Source organism: Mesocricetus auratus, unplaced genomic scaffold (genome assembly GCF_017639785.1).
Source record: "Mesocricetus auratus isolate SY011 unplaced genomic scaffold, BCM_Maur_2.0 Super-Scaffold_100010, whole genome shotgun sequence".
NCBI lineage: Eukaryota > Metazoa > Chordata > Mammalia > Rodentia > Cricetidae > Mesocricetus > Mesocricetus auratus.
In genome coordinates, this window is record NW_024429194.1 from 34,228,001 (window position 1) to 34,236,526 (window position 8,526).

An 8,526-nucleotide genomic window follows, 5' to 3' on the forward strand; every position below is an offset into this window, starting at 1 on the left:
AGAGAAAGACAGTGCAGACTGTGTAACCAAGGTGACCATCCCTGGGTTTGCATGTCTTTAATGCCATGCCCTGGGGCGGGTATGTATGTATGTATGCATATATATGTATGTATGTGTGTGTATGTATGTATGTACTTATCTTGCTCTGACTGGCCTGGAACTTTCTCTGCAACCCAGGCTGGTCTTGAACCCATGATCCTCTTGCTTTATCCTCTAGAGTACTGGGACTGCAGCTATTACCCACTGCACCTGGCTGGAGGGAGGGCCTTGAACTCAGTTGTCCTGTGGAATTAAGCCACTCAGGGCCATGTCTACTGTGTTCTTTAGTCCATAGACAGCATCCACTGGAGTTCCTGACACACAGTAGGTGCTCAATATGATGAGTGAGTAGATGAGATCTGTGGAGATTGAGGCCTCTGCACCCCCACCCTCACCCACGCCCTCCCGAAGTGGGTACAAGGTCTCCGTGGAAGACAGATTTCAGAAGTCACCAAGGCTGCGCAGTGATCCTCACTCTTTCTGGGAAGCCATGGATTATGTACATGAGACAACTTGTCCAGCTATGTTTGCTTTCTTTATCCTTGCCCTGTGAGCAATGAAAACCACTCGAGGAGAGGAACTTTCTTTCTTTCTTTCTTTTTTTGGCAGGGGAGGGGGGAAGGGTTCCTATGTGTAACAGTCCTGGCTGTTCTGGAACTCATTCTGTAGACCAGGCTAGCCTTGAACTCACAGAAATCTACCAGCCTCTGTCTGCCAGGTGCTGGGATTAAAGACTTGCATGACCATGGCTGGGCAGAATTTCTTATTAAATAGAAGGGAACTGGAGAGATGACTCAGTGGTTTAAGAGCACTGGTTGCTCTTTCAGAGGAACCAAGTTCAATTCCCAGCACCCATACGATGACTCACAACTGTCTGAAACTCCAGTTCCAAGGGCTTCGGTGCCTTCTTTTGGCCTCTGAGGGCATTGCGCACACATGATGCACAGACATACATGTAGTCAATGTACCCATACAATACAACACTAATAAAATAAATACAAACTATAGATAAAAGGGACGAGGAATCAAAAGAATAGGAAGGATGAAAGAAAAAATGTGCAAAACTCCAAGTTTGATTCCCAGCATCACACACACACAGACACACAGACACACAGACACACACTACATAAACACACTACATAAACACATGTTTTTGTCAGTTCTGTCTTTAATGATGCCTGTGTGATCCTCATAATATCTACCTCATAAACTAATTTAACCAAATCCTTACTAAGGAGCAGTCCTTGTGATCCCCCACATGGATGGGCTATGACCACCTTCCTGATTCAGAGAGGACTAGTTATCACTTTTCTTCTCATCTGTTCTGGCCAGACAGAGCCTAGGTAACTTTCCCTGGTATTGTCAACTTCCTTACCCTTTCTCTAAAGCTCACCGAGCTGCCTGCTTGCTGATTTAAATGGCACCCCCCCCCACTTTCTCTAGTCCCTTCCAGGCAGTCTGCCCTAGGGGTTTTTCTTAGACTCTAATAGAATTGTCTCTGAGCTTCATAAACAAACAAAACCCCTCACTAATGGATATTTAGGCTGTTTAAAACTTTTTCAGCTCCTTTTTTCCTCTATGGTGGTGGTGCTGACTGAGCCCAAGGCTGGTACTTTCAAGGCAAGCACTCTTCCACTGAGGCGTAGCTCCTGCCCCATTTACAGCTTTTCAATACGATGGCCATTTTTATTCAAACACCTGTGCCATGATTTCCTTAAAATAAATTCCCCAGGGAGCCCAAAGTGCATAACAAGCACGCTAATTTCAAATTTGGACATTTGGCTTTTAAATGACCCTCCAAAGGCTGTGCCAATTTAGGCTCTCTTCACAGAACAAAGGGGCACCTGTTTTCTCCCTCTCTTGATAACAATTGGCTAGACCCCTTTTAGTCCTATCTATCAAAAGAAAATGGATAATTCATTTTAGTTTGCTTCTCTGCAATTATCAGTGAGATTAAATGTCTCAAATGTGAATTTTGGCCTGTGGCATGTCTTTATTTTTATTTACTTTTTAGATTTATTTATATGTTACATGTGTGGGTATTGTGCTGCTATAGAACTGAGACTATTTTCTTAGGCATTTCAAAATAATCCATAGTTTAATAATATTACTAATAACGTCACAATTTAAAAATGATTCTGTGACTTTTCTTCTACCTAGTGGTTTGATTTTTGTTTGTGTCTGTGTGATGTGCATTCATGCATGTATGCATGTTTGCATGTGTGTGTGTGTGTGTGTGTGTGTGTGTGTGTGTGTGTGTCTAGGCTAGAGGCTGACAGCTGGAGTCTTCTTCCATCAATTCTATTTTCTTCGTTAAGGCAGAGTTTGGAGTGCTACTATTATAGGTGGCCTGCCACTCCCTCCTAGCACTTAAGTGGTTCTAGGTACCTGGACTGAGGTCCTTACTCGTGCCTGGGAAGCACATTAGCTGCTGAGCCATCTGCCCCATCCTATGGTTTAATTAAACAATAGAAAACCAACTTATTCTTCTGTGCTTACTTTCAATCAGATGGCTCAGATCAGCTTCATCACATTGAGGACCGGCTAGAGAAAGATGAGGAGAAATGCAGTGGACAGACAGCTGTCACACCTCTATGCAGGCATGTGTGGACTCAGGGAGAGAGCAGAGATGGGGACCATATGGCTCCAAAGAGAACACTGCCACAGAAGCAGCAGCAGGCCCCCAGCTCCAGTCTCACAGGGACAAGATGTACTTCAAGGCCTGCATTAAGGCAGGAGGCAGCTTGTCTGCTCTGTGCCTTTTTTGTTTTTTAAAGATAGTGTAGAGGGGGCTCAGCGAATAAGAGCACTGGCTATTCTTCCAGAGGACCTGGGTTCAATCCCCTGTACCCACATGACAATTCACAACTGTCATTAGCTCCTGTTCCAAAGGATCCAACATTTCCACACAGGCATACATGCAGGCAAAACACCAATGTGCATGAAATACAAATTAAAACATACATACATACATACATACATACATACATACATACATACATACCGTAGAACTCTCTAAGTAGATCAGGCTAGCCTTGAGTTCACAGAGATTTGCCTGCCCCCAAGTGCTGGGATTAGAGACTTGTGCCACCACTGCTGGACCCCTGCCCTGCTCTTTAAGAAGAGCACAATGCAGACAGCTTGAGGGACACCATCACCAGGCATGCAAACCCCACCCTATGCTATGCAGGACATCACATCTAGTCCATGCTACTTTCCCTCTTGGACCTTGACTTCTAGCCTCCCTTTCAGAAGATGGGTCTGTCATCTCCTGTACTCATTTCTGGACCTTGGAAGGTATAGGGTGCTGTTTACCATGTGTAAGCATTGCAGCTCAGATGAAAAGATATCCTGGCAGATGGGAGCCAAGGAATGCCACAAAGTCATTGTAATGTACAACTCTGCTCCAGGGAAAGTTTTCCCCAGTGCAAGTGTAACAGCTTTGCTCAGGCAGGGGACAGTTTCCCCAGCGAAGTTGTTACAGTTCTGCTCCACTAGGGGAAAGTTTCCCCAGCAAAAGTGATACAGTTCAGCTTTTACTCTGGCTCTGCCCAGACGAAAATGTCACATGGTACAACAAACCTCACTCAAAGGGTTTATTCGGAAGAACCCTGGAGGGTTGTTTCTTCTAGGGTAAGAAGCCACTGGAAAACAAACGGGACTCAGAAGTTATATAGGGTTTCTTGGGAGGTGGAGCTTTGCAGGGTGGCTTGCGATTGGTGGGTTTTTGTAACCTGGTCCTGGGGCAAGCTCAGGGATTGGTGGGATTCTGTGCTCAGGAGCAGGTAGGATTCTGCCCCCTAACTCTGGGACAAGATCAGGGATTTTTGGTGGGATTTCAAGCCCTGGTCTTGGGGTCAAATCAGAGTAAGGGTGTTTTTCCTTGGTCCTATTCACCCTACAATGTGGCTCTTTATCTAGACTCTATTCCACAGGCGGGGCATCTGAGTGCATAGTACTTGTTCCAGTGGACAGAACTGGCATTTTCCTGGTCCCTCAGCAGTGTAGGCCACTGTGTCCTGCAGGTATCCTTCTAACGTGTGCTGTGGTATGGTACTATGGTCAACCTGCACTCTGCAACATGGCCAATAGGCTGGAAAGATGGTTCAGTGGTTAAGAGTACTGGTTGTCCTTCTAGGAGACCCAGGTTCAATTCCCAGCACCCACATGGTGACTCATCACGTAACTCCGGTTCCAGGGGGATCCAGTTCTCTTTTCTGGCTTCTGTGAGCACTAGGTATGCAAGCAGTGCACAGACATACATGCAGATAAAAACACCTGTACACATATAATCAAATTAAAAATGGAAACAAAACCGAACAAAATTGCTGAGGAGCAGAACTAGTGCTGTGATGTTTTATATACATATAAAATTTTCATATATATTTTATTATTTAACATAAACAATATAATAAATATATAAAATATAATATATAAAATAAATACATAAAATGTAGGCAATAGGAAGCTTCTTAGGTTACCTTTGTAGCTTTAATCTACTCTATTATTCCCCAAAATACTTATAAAAACTAGTCTTCCCCTAATTTTTTTTTGTTCTGGAGTCATCTGTAAAGAACTTCTGTATAGCATGAGGCTGGAGAGATGGCTCAGCAGTTAAGAGCGCTGGCTGCTCTTCTGGAGGATCCAGGCTTAATTCCCAGCACCCACATGACAGTTCACAATTCTCTGTAACTCCATTTCCAGGGGACCTGGTGCTTTCACAAAGACATAAATGCAAGCAAAAAAGAAATGCACATAAAAATAAAAAAAATCCTTTGCTTTTGTCTTTGGAGACAGGGTTTCTCTGTGTAGCTCTGGAGCCTATCCTGGCACTCGCTCTGTAGACCGGGCTGGCCTAGAACTCACAGAGATCCGCCTGCCTCTGCCTCCCAAGTGCTGGGATTAAAGGCATATGCCACCAATACATGGTAAAAATAAATAAAAATCTTAAGAAGAAAAAAAAAAAGAACTTTCTGAGCCGGGCGTTGGTGGCAGTGGGAGAACTGTCTGAGTGTGGATTTAAAACTGTTTATTTAGAGTCTGTGTCCTGGGGCTCATCTGGGTAGTTCTCGCCTTTTCTATAGGAGCAATTTGCAGTTTTGTATCTAGCATACAATAATATCTCATTATATTATATTATAAAAATACACATATGTTATGTGATGTTTTTGCTCTTTTGGCTTTTTTGAGAGCCTGCCGCCCAGCTTCCAAATAAAACACACAGAGGCTTATTCTTAGTTATGAATGCCTTAGCTTGACTTGTTTATAGTCAGCTTTTATTTTTCTTTCTTTTTCTTTTTTCTTTTCCAAGACAGGATTTCTCTGTGGCTTTGGAGGCTGTCCTGGAACTAGCTCTTGTAGACCAGGCTGGTCTCGAACTCAAAGCGATCCACCTGTCTCTGCCTCCTGAGTGCTGGGATTAAAGGCGTGCGCCACCACTGCCCAGCTATCTTTTATCTTTCTTATTTCTGTATATATTAACAGGCTTTTATCTTTCTTATTTCTGTATATCTTACTTCATACTTTGTGGCTGGCTGGGTGGCTGAGTGTCTGGGTGACTGAGTGGCTGAGTGTCTGGGTGGCTGAGTGGCTGGGTAGCTGGGTAGCTGGGTGGCTGAGTGTCTGAGTGTCTGGGTGGCTGAGTGTCTGAGTGTCTGGGTGTCTGAGTGTCTGAGTGTCTGAGTGTCTGAGTGTCTGGGTGGCTGAGTGTCTGGGTAGCTGGGTGGCCGAGTGTCTGAGTGTCTGGGTGGCTGAGTGTCTGGGTGTCTGAGTGTCTGAGTGTCTGGGTGGCTGAGTGTCTGAGTGGCTGAGTGTCTGGGTGGCTGAGTGTCTGGGTGTCTGAGTGTCTGAGTGTCTGGGTGGCTGAGTGTCTGAGTGTCTGAGTGTCTGGGTGGCTGAGTGTCTGAGTGTCTGGGTGGCTGAGTGGCTGAGTGGCTGAGTGTCTGGGTGGCTGAGTGGCTGAGTGTCTGAGTGTCTGGGTGGCTGAGTGTCTGAGTGTCTGGGTGGCTGAGTGTCTGGGTGGCTGAGTGTCTGGGTGGCTGAGTGTCTGGGTGTCTGAGTGTCTGAGTGTCTGAGTGTCTGAGTGTCTGGGTGGCTGAGTGTCTGGGTGGCTGAGTGTCTGAGTGTCTGGGTGGCTGAGTGGCTGAGTGGCTGAGTGTCTGGGTGGCTGAGTGGCTGAGTGTCTGAGTGTCTGGGTGGCTGAGTGGCTGAGTGTCTGGGTGGCTGAGTGTCTGGGTGTCTGAGTGGCTGAGTGTCTGGGTGGCTGAGTGTCTGAGTGTCTGAGTGTCTGAGTGTCTGGGTGGCTGAGTGTCTGAGTGTCTGGGTGTCTGAGTGTCTGAGTGTCCGGGTGGCTGAGTGGCTGAGTGTCTGGGTGGCTGAGTGTCTGAGTGTCTGGGTGTCTGAGTGTCTGAGTGGCTGAGTGTCTGAGTGTCTGGGTGTCTGAGTGTCTGAGTGTCTGGGTGGCTGAGCGTCTGAGTGTCTGGGTGGCTGAGTGGCTGAGTGGCTGAGTGGCTGAGTGTCTGGGTGGCTGAGTGGCTGAGTGTCTGGGTGGCTGAGTGGCTGAGTGTCTGGGTGGCTGACTGTCTGAGTGTCTGGGTGTCTGAGTGTCTGGGTGTCTGAGTGTCTGAGTGGCTGAGTGTCTGGGTGGCTGAGTGTCTGGGTGGCTGAGTGGCTGAGTGTCTGGGTGGCTGAGTGGCTGAGTGTCTGGGTGGCTGAGTGTCTGAGTGTCTGGGTGGCTGAGTGTCTGAGTGTCTGGGTGGCTGAGTGTCTGAGTGTCTGGGTGTCTGAGTGTCTGAGTGTCCGGGTGGCTGAGTGGCTGAGTGTCTGGGTGGCTGAGTGTCTGAGTGTCTGGGTGTCTGAGTGTCTGAGTGTCTGGGTGGCTGAGTGTCTGGGTGTCTGAGTGTCTGAGTGTCTGGGTGGCTGAGCGTCTGAGTGTCTGGGTGTCTGAGTGTCTGAGTGTCTGGGTGGCTGAGTGTCTGGGTGTCTGAGTGGCTGAGTGGCTGAGTGGCTGAGTGTCTGGGTGGCTGAGTGGCTGAGTGGCTGGGTGGCTGAGTGGCTGAGTGTCTGGGTGGGTGAGTGGCTGAGTGGCTGAGTGTCTGGGTGTCTGAGTGTCTGGGTGTCTGAGTGTCTGAGTGTCTGAGTGTCTGGGTGGCTGAGTGTCTGGGTGGCTGAGTGTCTGAGTGTCTGGGTGGCTGAGTGGCTGAGTGTCTGGGTGGCTGAGTGGCTGAGTGTCTGGGTGGCTGAGTGTCTGGGTGTCTGAGTGGCTGAGTGTCTGGGTGGCTGAGTGGCTGAGTGTCTGAGTGTCTGGGTGGCTGAGTGGCTGAGTGTCTGGGTGTCTGAGTGTCTGGGTGGCTGAGTGTCTGGGTGTCTGAGTGGCTGAGTGTCTGGGTGGCTGAGTGTCTGAGTGTCTGAGTGTCTGGGTGGCTGAGTGTCTGAGTGTCTGAGTGTCCGGGTGGCTGAGTGGCTGAGTGTCTGGGTGTCTGAGTGTCTGAGTGTCTGGGTGTCTGAGTGTCTGAGTGTCTGGGTGGCTGAGTGTCTGAGTGGCTGAGTGTCTGAGTGTCTGAGTGTCTGGGTGGCTGAGCGTCTGAGTGTCTGGGTGGCTGAGTGGCTGAGTGGCTGAGTGTCTGGGTGGCTGAGTGTCTGAGTGTCTGAGTGTCTGAGTGTCTGAGTGTCTGAGTGTCTGGGTGGCCGAGTGGCTGAGTGGCTGAGTGTCTGGGTGGCTGAGTGTCTGGGTGTCTGAGTGTCTGAGTGTCTGAGTGTCTGAGTGTCTGAGTGGCTGAGTGTCTGGGTGGCTGAGTGGCTGAGTGGCTGAGTGTCTGGGTGGCTGAGTGTCTGGGTGTCTGAGTGTCTGAGTGTCTGAGTGTCTGGGTGGCTGAGTGTCTGGGTGTCTGAGTGTCTGGGTGGCTGAGTGTCTGGGTGTCTGGGTGGCTGAGTGTCTGGGTGTCTGAGTGTCTGAGTGTCTGGGTGTCTGAGTGTCTGAGTGTCTGGGTGGCTGAGTGTCTGGGTGGCTGAGCGTCTGAGTGTCTGGGTGGCTGAGTGGCTGAGTGGCTGAGTGGCTGAGTGTCTGGGTGGCTGAGTGGCTGAGTGTCTGGGTGGCTGAGTGGCTGAGTGTCTGGGTGGCTGAGTGGCTGAGTGGCTGAGTGTCTGGGTGTCTGAGTGTCTGGGTGTCTGAGTGTCTGAGTGGCTGAGTGTCTGGGTGGCTGAGTGTCTGGGTGGCTGAGTGGCTGAGTGTCTGGGTGGCTGAGTGGCTGAGTGTCTGGGTGGCTGAGTGGCTGAGTGTCTGGGTGGCTGAGTGTCTGAGTGTCTGGGTGGCTGAGTGTCTGAGTGTCTGGGTGTCTGAGTGTCTGAGTGTCCGGGTGGCTGAGTGGCTGAGTGTCTGGGTGGCTGAGTGTCTGAGTGTCTGGGTGTCTGAGTGTCTGAGTGTCTGGGTGGCTGAGTGTCTGGGTGTCTGAGTGTCTGAGTGTCTGGGTGGCTGAGCGTCTGAGTGTC